The sequence below is a fragment of the Oratosquilla oratoria genome, chromosome 8 (genome assembly GCF_046742065.1).
Source record: "Oratosquilla oratoria isolate Oo_2021 chromosome 8, ASM4674206v1, whole genome shotgun sequence".
Taxonomy (NCBI): Eukaryota; Metazoa; Arthropoda; class Malacostraca; order Stomatopoda; family Squillidae; genus Oratosquilla; species Oratosquilla oratoria.
Window position 1 is genome coordinate 52,210,756 of NC_134784.1, and position 10,000 is coordinate 52,220,755.

Below are 10,000 nucleotides of genomic sequence, written 5' to 3' on the forward strand. Positions count from 1 at the left end.
AAGGGAGTGAATAAATGAGTAGATACACAACGCGACAAATTCCTGGAAACGACCAACGTGACGGAAACCTTCTGGAAGCTTTGAAGAAATGTATTAAAAAGGAGAAGAAGAAGAAGAAACAAGGAAAGGGGAAAATGCAAGAAATATTTTGCAAGCGCTACGGGCAAATGTATTTATGAAGTTTTTCGAAAGGAGAAGTAGGAGAAGGGGAAAGGACGGAGAGGCGCAAAATGTTGCAGGGATGCAGGGGGAAGGAGAAGCTTTGTGTGGCCTTCATTTAATCAGAAAATGGCCCGAGGTACAGTGGGAAGGAAATGCGTTCCAAGTAGCACTGGGCAAGGAATAAAAAAGAAAAGAATTGCTGACGGCAACAGGGTTCGTATGTATGTTTGTATGCATTATATATATATATATATATATATATATATATATATATATATATATACACATACACACACACACACACACACACACACATATATATATATATATATATATATATATATAAATTATAAAAATCTTATAATCTTGTTTGTTATCTTGCTTGAAACCGTCACCCAGCCAATCAGAAGAAGAGATATGACGTCACGACTGAGGACCAGCCAATCAGAAGAAGAGATATGACGTCACGACTGAGGACCAGCCAAGCAGAAGAAGAGATCAGAAGAAGAGATATGACGTCACGACTGAGGACCAGCCAAGCAGAAGAAGAGATCAGAAGAGATATGACGTCACGACTGAGGACCAGCTAATCAGAAGAAGAGACATGGCGTCACGACATCATATGATGCGTAGTGTTCCAAGCAACGACGACATGACGTCACAATCGTCTGGATTTCACTTCTTATAACAACGTATCATTTAGATTTTTATTTGACCCAACATACATATATATATCTATCTATACTTATAAAATTTTCATATTCAGTATTTAAAAGTATAGCCAACTCCTGAGTTAGCATCTATGAGGCATAATGAGTTTATTAGAATATTACGAACCGTATAAATCATACGATTCGTAGTGTTCCAAGCAACGACGACATGACGTCACAATCTTCTGCATTTCACTTCTTATAACTAATCAAGTCACTGCCTTCGTCTACTGAATAGAGCATTGTCTTAATAAAGATTTTATTGACCATTTTATTAACAACGTATCATTTAAAATCTTATTTGACCTAAAGCAAGCGAATGTTGTATACCAATACTCCTGCCCCGAAGAAGGTTGTAAACTTCTACCTAACATGAAATATATTGGTGTTACCACTACTTCATTTTATCTGCCTGAAGATGGTTGTATTTAACAACCGAAAGCTTGCGATTGTATTTATATATTTAGTGTCAATATACCATGGATCTCGGTAGACTTGTGTTTAATCTACCCCTGGACTATAAGAAACATATAAGAAAAATGGAAAAAACAACTAAGAAGATAGTTGAAACTGAATTAGCATTGGTCTTTAAGAAGACATGTCTACAAGAAAATTTAGTGCCAAAATATACACACACACATATATATATATATATATATATATATATATATATATATATAAAATGTGTGTGTGTGTGTGTGCGTGTGTGAATAAGAGAACACCTACTGGCAGCGGTGAAAAATTTGTATGAATGTGTGCACGCTTGTATATATTGTGTATGTATTGTGCATATGTATGTTTATATATGTATGGAAACGTGTGTATATATATATATATATATATATATATATATAGTGTGTGTAGATGTATGTATGTGTACGAAAGATTGTGAATCCGTGTGTGTGTGTGTGTGTAAACATACGTAACACAAACTAGAATACATCTATTCATGATATACATATCGAGATTAATAAACATTAAACTTTCGCCTGGAAAAGAGCTCTTCACAATAGCTACTTGTGTCAGACGCATTGCGTGCATTTTAAAAGCGAAATTCATGCATAGACCATGCACTGAAACGACAGCGCTTACCAATGGAATATTTCCGCTGCGTATTACTGCATGACAGCTGGGCCCCTCTGTAATACGTTCAGCTTCCTTCCGCAGGTCAAAGTCAATATTGCATTGATAAACAGCCTAATATCAGGAGGAAGTGCGCATGCGTGGAGACTCGCTAACGCACGCACGCACGCACGCATGGACGTTCGTTGATTTTCATATACAGACACAAGCACACACACACACACACACACACACACACACACACACACACACACACACACACACTAATTTATTTTTGTATTCTATTTGTTTATTTATTAATTATTCATTTATCTGTCTATTCATTCATTTATTTGTTTGTTTGTGCTAGAGTCAAAAATCTTGAAAATACGAGTATATTTTCATCGAACACAAAATAGGTTCAGAACATTTAGGGGAGCCCGTGATGTAGTATCTGTCAGCCAAACGTCGAGAAAATATGGGAAACAACGACGTGAAAAATTGAGGCAAACGTTGCGGTCGTGGATAGAAGCAATGGCTCGGGGAGAAATGGAGGAAACACGGCTACATTGGGAAGCTAGGTCAAGATGACGTCATCGAGGCTGGGTGTGACCCATTTTCTATACGGATCTTTATTAATTAAGGGAGAAAGAGTCTTGCAGAGGTCAAATTTGGTGTTAAATTTTTTGTCAAGTTTGTTCCTGCAACAGTACACATTCACAAACTCAAAGCCAAACATACTATACAACTATTTCCATTACCTTACTTGCGTGCAAACACGTACACACACACACACACACACACGCAAACACACACACGCAAGCACACACACTCACACACACACACACACACACACACACACACACACACACACACACACAGGACACTCATCCACCCACCCCCCACCCTTGCTTAATGTATTTATGGCCATTTCATAGCGTTAGGATAATTCAGTTGCTTATTATTCTCTTGGGTCTGTTATCATTACATTTGAATTGGATTATCAAGTCTTTGATCATTGAGTTCTGAATAGAGCCCTGGTGATATGATACTTTCATCTGGTAGTTACCCTCCTCTTTGGTTATTACCATCAGTGAGAGATTCAATAACTGCCTGGATACAGTGTTATTATTTTTTTTAATCTCTGACGAGGAGAATAGGGTTTTATTTTATTTTACATTATTCTGTTTTATTTTGTTTTTATTTATGTGTAGCCTGTTTTATTTTCTATGTAAAAATTGCTGAGGTGAGGTGAATATCTTTTGGTTGTTTCACTATGGCGGCCACTCATTCAGTACTCCGCGACTTAAGTGGGTTCGTTTGAGAAGAAACGACTTAGGCTATAATATTTAATTTTTCGAATCTCCAAATTTCAAATCACCTTTGCGTCATATATTGAGAAGCTGAATGACGAACTAATAGAGTTTAAACCTATACCAATATTAGACACATTGTTGAATTTTAGACTTAGGGAAGTCTAGAATACTGTAACTGAAGTCGTCTTCCAGCTTTTCGAATTCACAACATTTGACGGGAATGTATGACCCAGCTCGCGATGGAATGTAGTACAGTTGGGAAGTTTTAAAAGTTCATTTGGGATAAATACCCACTCAAGCAAAACGACGCAATACCTCTCAGCTCCTTTTTTATTTTTTATATTTTTTGCTCGTTTTATTTAACCGTTCTGATGTTTTCTTACTTGCTTTTCATAATTCTCATTTATTATTAATCATTATTTAGTAAGTATTCATTACTTATTGCCCTAAACTTCTTGTCTGTTTATAGTGCTTACTTTTATTTTATCTTTATTCATTATCAGCCATTATCTATTTATTATACATTAATTATTACCTGTTACTTTTTACCTATTTAGATCTATCTATTTATTTATCTCTCTCTCTCTCTCTCTCTCTCTCTCTCTATATATATATATATATATGTATATGTATGTATATATATGTATATATAGTATATATATATATACATATATATATATGTATGTATATATATATGTATGTATATATATATGTATGTATGTATATATATATATGTATGTATATATATATATATATATGTATGTATATATATATATATGTATGATATATATATATATATATATATATATATTTAAATATATGTTTATTTATGTACCTATTAATTTGCTTTTTATATATTCTTAGCTGTTGGTCTATCTATTTATTTCTTTGATAATTTATTATCAGTTATTTTTTTTTCTGTATCCAGTCGGCATGCTTACCATTGTAACTCTTTGCAACTCTTTGCGGCGCCCTAGCCAAGAGGATAGAAACTGAAAGCCGGATACCTGCAAAACAAAAATTACCACATAAACAAATAAATCAATAAAGAGGGTTAAAGCCTTATGCTTGCTGGCCAAAGAACGCTTGATTTCCAATATCAGAACCTGTGTTGCTTCTCTTGGGTCGTCAGTTGTCAATCAGAAGAAAGTTATTAGTCAAATCAAAATAGATATCTAAGGATTAGCTTCGGTGTTTGAGGTGCTTAGATAAACTTGAAGGATGATAACCGTCGAAAAGAAATTATATCATTAATCGAATGTCAGGTTTATTAGTAAATGGGGAGTTTTCTTGAATCATTAGTTATGTAAATAATTATAACCTTTGGTTTTAATTTTGTTGTTGTCCTGTTCACAGCCAATATGTTTACCATACCACCATCACTGTCACCATTACCACAAGAGGTTGAATATTTATGGATTACTGTTTCATATGGCCTCGGTGTACGAGTAAATGTAGCCTACTCGGGGAACAGCTCAATGTACCTTGTCTCAGGCGGCCGCGCTGGGAGTCGTAAGCTAAGCGAGATTGAGGTTGTGTGAACGCACCTGGGTTGCCCTGAACGATCAATGTATTGCCCGCTATATCTTGTCTTGTCTCTGTCTTGTCCTTGTCTTTGTCTTGTCTTGTCCTTGTCTTTGCCATGGTTTGTCTTTGCCATGTCTTGTTGTTGTCGTGTCTTGTCTTTGTCATGGCCTGTCTTTGTCTTGTCTTTGTCATGTCTCGTCTTTGTTATGTTTCGTCTTTGTCATGCATTGTCTTTGGCATGGCTTGTCTTTTTCTTGTCTTCGTCTTTGTCGTATCTTGTCTTTGTCATGTCTTGTCTTTGTCATGTCTTCTTGTCGACTCAGTGGCCAGTTTATTCAGTAAGTCACCATTGTAACTTTTATATGTTTAGTAATTTGTTTACGTACTTATTAATTTATTTTTCTTTTTTGTATAACTCTTTAATTAGTTAGTCTCTTATTAACTAGTTTATTAACTTCATTTAAATGATAATTAGAGGTAATGTTTTTCATTGTTACGTCAAATTCAAGCTTGAGAAATGTGATACTAATGTTAATTCGTATGCAATTCTAGCTGTAAGACAGCTGTAATACAAATACGTGTAATCTTCAACTTGAGGCTCATTTGTTTGTGTAGTCAAGTGAGTTAACCTCAAAGGAAGCTGTTGGTGTAACCACCAGATCCGTATGTCCGTGTACAAAGGGCAAAGGTTGTTTATGTTTCACTGAAAAGCTTCATAACTCACGATCTTCAATAATGCTATTAGTCTCTTCCTTTAGTTGGTATTGCGTCGTTAAAGGGGTTATCACAATGGGCTATTTTACCTCCGACACCCCACCTCCAACCTCCAATCAAATAACTCGAATATGACTTTGCTTACAGAAATCCAGACTTCTCTAAGAACATTCCAAGAGTACGTCTAACATTCGTATAGGTTTGCAATTTCTCACTTCATCATTCAGTTGTGCTACATATGACGGAAAGATAATTTGATATTTGGAAATTTGAAAAATAGAATATGTAAACGAAGTCATTTTTACTCAAACGAACTCTCAACTGTCGGTGCTGGTGAAGCCCGTGGAAGCCCAGTGTGATAGCGATTTAACATACGGTACAGTCGAGAAGACGTGGGAGCTTGTATGAACTTGTATTTGCGAATTATACGGAGGCGAGTTTATACTCGCGCACACACACACACACACACACACACACACACACACACACACACACACACACACACACACACACACACACACACACTCTACGGCGGTCCGGGTTCGAATCCCGCCCAGGGCTGAAATAAATTCAGTATCGCTGCGCTGCGAATCGATACTCCAACTCTCGTAGGCGGGAAATTGTGTGTGCGTGTAGGGTCACAGCATTACCCATAGATCGTTATATATGAGATATATGAGCTGTCGATCACGAGTCCAACACGTGATTCAAGACCATGATGAATCGCACACACACACACACACACACACACACACACACACACACACACACACTAGGTATGACCAATTGGAAAGTAAGATACGGGACCCCACGAGCGTTGCTCCTTTCCTGTGAAAACAAATGAATACACGCGATGGTGTGGTGGTACCGCGATCAACCGGTAATTCAGCGATCTGTGTTCGAGTCTCATCCAGGGCTGAAAATTTCAGCATCGCTGCATTGCAAACCGGCACTCGAACTCTGAATAAAACAGCCTGGCGACAGGCAGGGAAAAAGGAAAAGGGGCACCAGGTACGCAAGGGAGGAAGGCTATCTCTCTCTTTATCTCTCTCCGAAATAATCAACGATTAATCTGCGTGACACGGGTGATGCATTTTTTGATAGTTTATGATATTGCATATTCATATATGTATTGTTCCAATAGATTGATTGATTGTGTAGGCCATTTATGAAACTACATATTCAGTGCACGAACCACAGGTCATTCACACATGATCATAAATGCATGGCTGCAGTAGCAGGGCATGCGTATTTGTGAATTTTCTTATATATATATATATATATTATATATATATATATATATATATATATATATATATATATATATGTATATATTGTATGTGTGTGAGTATGTGATTGACCATGGTCTTCGATCACGTGTTAGATTCGTGATCGATAACTATTTCCCTCCCGGAAGAGAGCTCAGAGATCATATATGACCGATCCACACACCCAATTCCCCTTCCACGAGAGTCAGAGTTACGACTCACAGCGCAGCCGTACTGAAATTATTTCAGCCCTGGGTGGGATTCGAACCCGGACCGCTGTAGTGGCAGCCGCGATCGCTAGCACTGCGTTACCCAGTGTTTGTGTGTGTGTGTGTGTGTGTGTGTTTGTGTGATTTGTAAACTAATTAAGTGTATAGAGAATAAAAACCGTTATATTTTGGAACAACGCTTCATTAGTCGTTACAGATTGGAACAACGTTTAATTAGCTTGTAAATACATACATACATATACCAAGGCTTTTTCCCCCTTACAAGGGAGGTAGCCAAAAAGGGAAAGGCATAAAAACACTCCCACCCATTTCATCCCTAGATACACTCCACACCCCTCCCACCCTCCCTCTCATCTGAGCACCTCCTGGATGACGGGCCATCCCTGCACCCCGCCCACCGCCCTGGGTCAGAAGCAGTGTCGCAAGACACAGTACATCCACAGCAAGGCCGCTTCATTTAATCGGCGACCCCCCCTCTCCGTCCCCCTTTGCATATAAGGCGAGGACGGGGAGAAATCCCTTCGGGCTGCGTCAAAATTTACTCACACATACTACCCCGGCCCCCACCCCCCCCGCCTATTCCTCCTCATGCAGTCACAACATCACCCATATACAACCATTCTCCACTCACCTCTGTCTTCCGTCCTCTCCCTTCCTTCCTCAACAGACATTCCCCTCTTCCCCAAAGCCCCCTTCACCCCATCCATCCACCTCATCCTAGGACGTCCCCTCATGTTCACTCCCTCCACATCTGCCTTCCATACCTCTTTTACTAGTCTTTCTTCACTCATTCTTTCCATGTGTCCAAACCATCCTAATATTCTTTCATCAACCCTATCTCCCAAATCCTTTTTCACCCCTGTTCTCCTGTTGTAAATAATACTGCTAATTCGAAAGAGAAACAGTTGAGTCCATATACGGATTCGACTCCAATGATTCCGACCTCGTGCTAGGTCACTGGCCCGCTGATGACCTGGCTTTCGTTGATCTCAGGTCACTGGGCAGATCACTTTCGATAACCACTAGGTCATTTTTTTTTTATCCTTGTTCTTTGTAAGTTATATATACAATGGGGACCTCGATTTGGGATCGAGATATGTAAATATCTTTCATATATATTCTTAATCATATTTGGGGCATATTTAAATGTATACATATTCGTACACATATGCGTACACACACGAAATCACACTATCACACACACACACACACACACACACACACACACACACACACACACACACACACACACACACACACACACACACACACACACACACACACACACACACACACACACACGAAATCACACACGAAATCGCACACAATCACACAAAATCACCCACACACACGCACAGACACACACATACACGCACGCACACGCTCACACAAACGCACAAATTCACACATACATATACAAAATACAAAGTACCATGTTTTGTATATCTTTGGAATAAACAAGGAATATGTAATAGTCTGACGTCACTTTGCATTATTTCCATATTTGGGCTTCTGACCAAAATAGCCTCGCGAGGGGTCTCAAAATATATCGTCTCAGCAACGGAGGTTGGTTTCAATGTCCGAACGAAAATGAAAATATTTCGGTCAAATTTATTTGGTCAAGGGACACTAGGCTGGCATGCTACTTGCCTTTGCTACTTCGTTTGAGTAGAAACGACTTGTTACAATATTCTAGACTTCCGTAAGAACATCTCAACAATGTGTCAAACATTCGTATTTTAGGTTTTACTTCTCTTTGTTCGTCATTCAGCTTCTCACTCTATGACGCAGGAGTAATTTGACATTTGGAAATTCGAAAAAGAAAAGATCGTAACTGTAGTCGTTTCTACTTAGACGAAGTAGTGAAAGCGAGCAGCATGCTAGCGAGAAATGCTTGGTCTAGATCAGAGTTTCTCAACCTTTTTAGCCATATCGCCCCCTTTTTCAATTGAAAAAAAGGATCGCCCCCCTTAATTGGAAAATAATAATAAAAATTATTGCAACAATGATAAACAACTAATTTAAAATGTTTTACTCACGTTGTGTTTTAATGAGATCCTTGGGCCTGGCTGGTGCTTCGCTGCTAGATCTTTTATATTAGGCTTAAAATTTGTCAGTTAGAAGCAATACCTGTGACGTTTTTCGCCCCCCCCCCCTGAGCTCAAAAATCGCCCCCGTTGAGAATGACTGGTCTAGATGCTGAGACTCTTTCAAACTTCAGAAACAAGACAAAAAGGTGGTTTTCCCCCAAAATTTTGAGTTTTGTGAATTTCAAATTTTGAGATTCTCCAAATGATTATTTGCGGATTTCTATGGGAAGTCCGAGTTCGATTCTGAACGGCCACCTAATGTATTTGAAGTCCTGGTACAGAGGGCACGGGTGCTATTACATGTCAAGAAAGTTTCTCTTGATATGGCCTTTTACAAGTGGGGTTCCATACACAGACACTATGTAAAAAAAAAAAAAAATATATATATATATATATATATATATATATATGTATATATATACGTATATATATATCAAACAGTCCTGTAATATTGCTCGAAAGTTTACATAGTTGAACCTTGAAACTGCAAAACACTGTAATTGATCTTCTCTGTCAAATTATTTGATTATATTCAGCAACTACGTGGTTGTCGGTATTGTTTCTTCCTTGCCCGAGATTTAATCTACGCTCTGGCAGCTTGGCGACATTATTTCTCCTCTGGTTTGTATTTCGTGTGAAAAAATTTATTCTCAATATTGTATTCAAACCAAACGGTATGTTTCTCGGGGACTTTAATGTTGTTTGAAGTCATTTTCCCTTCCCCCCCAGAATTTTACCTTCCCACCTCCTACAACCATCTCCTACTCCCCCAACCTCCTACCTCCATCTCTTACCCCCTACCTCCTACCCCCCACCTCCTACCCCCACCTCGTACCCCCCACCTCCTACCTCCCACCTCCCACCTCCATCTCTTACCCCCTACCTCCTACCCCCCACCTCCTACCCCCACCTCCTACCCCC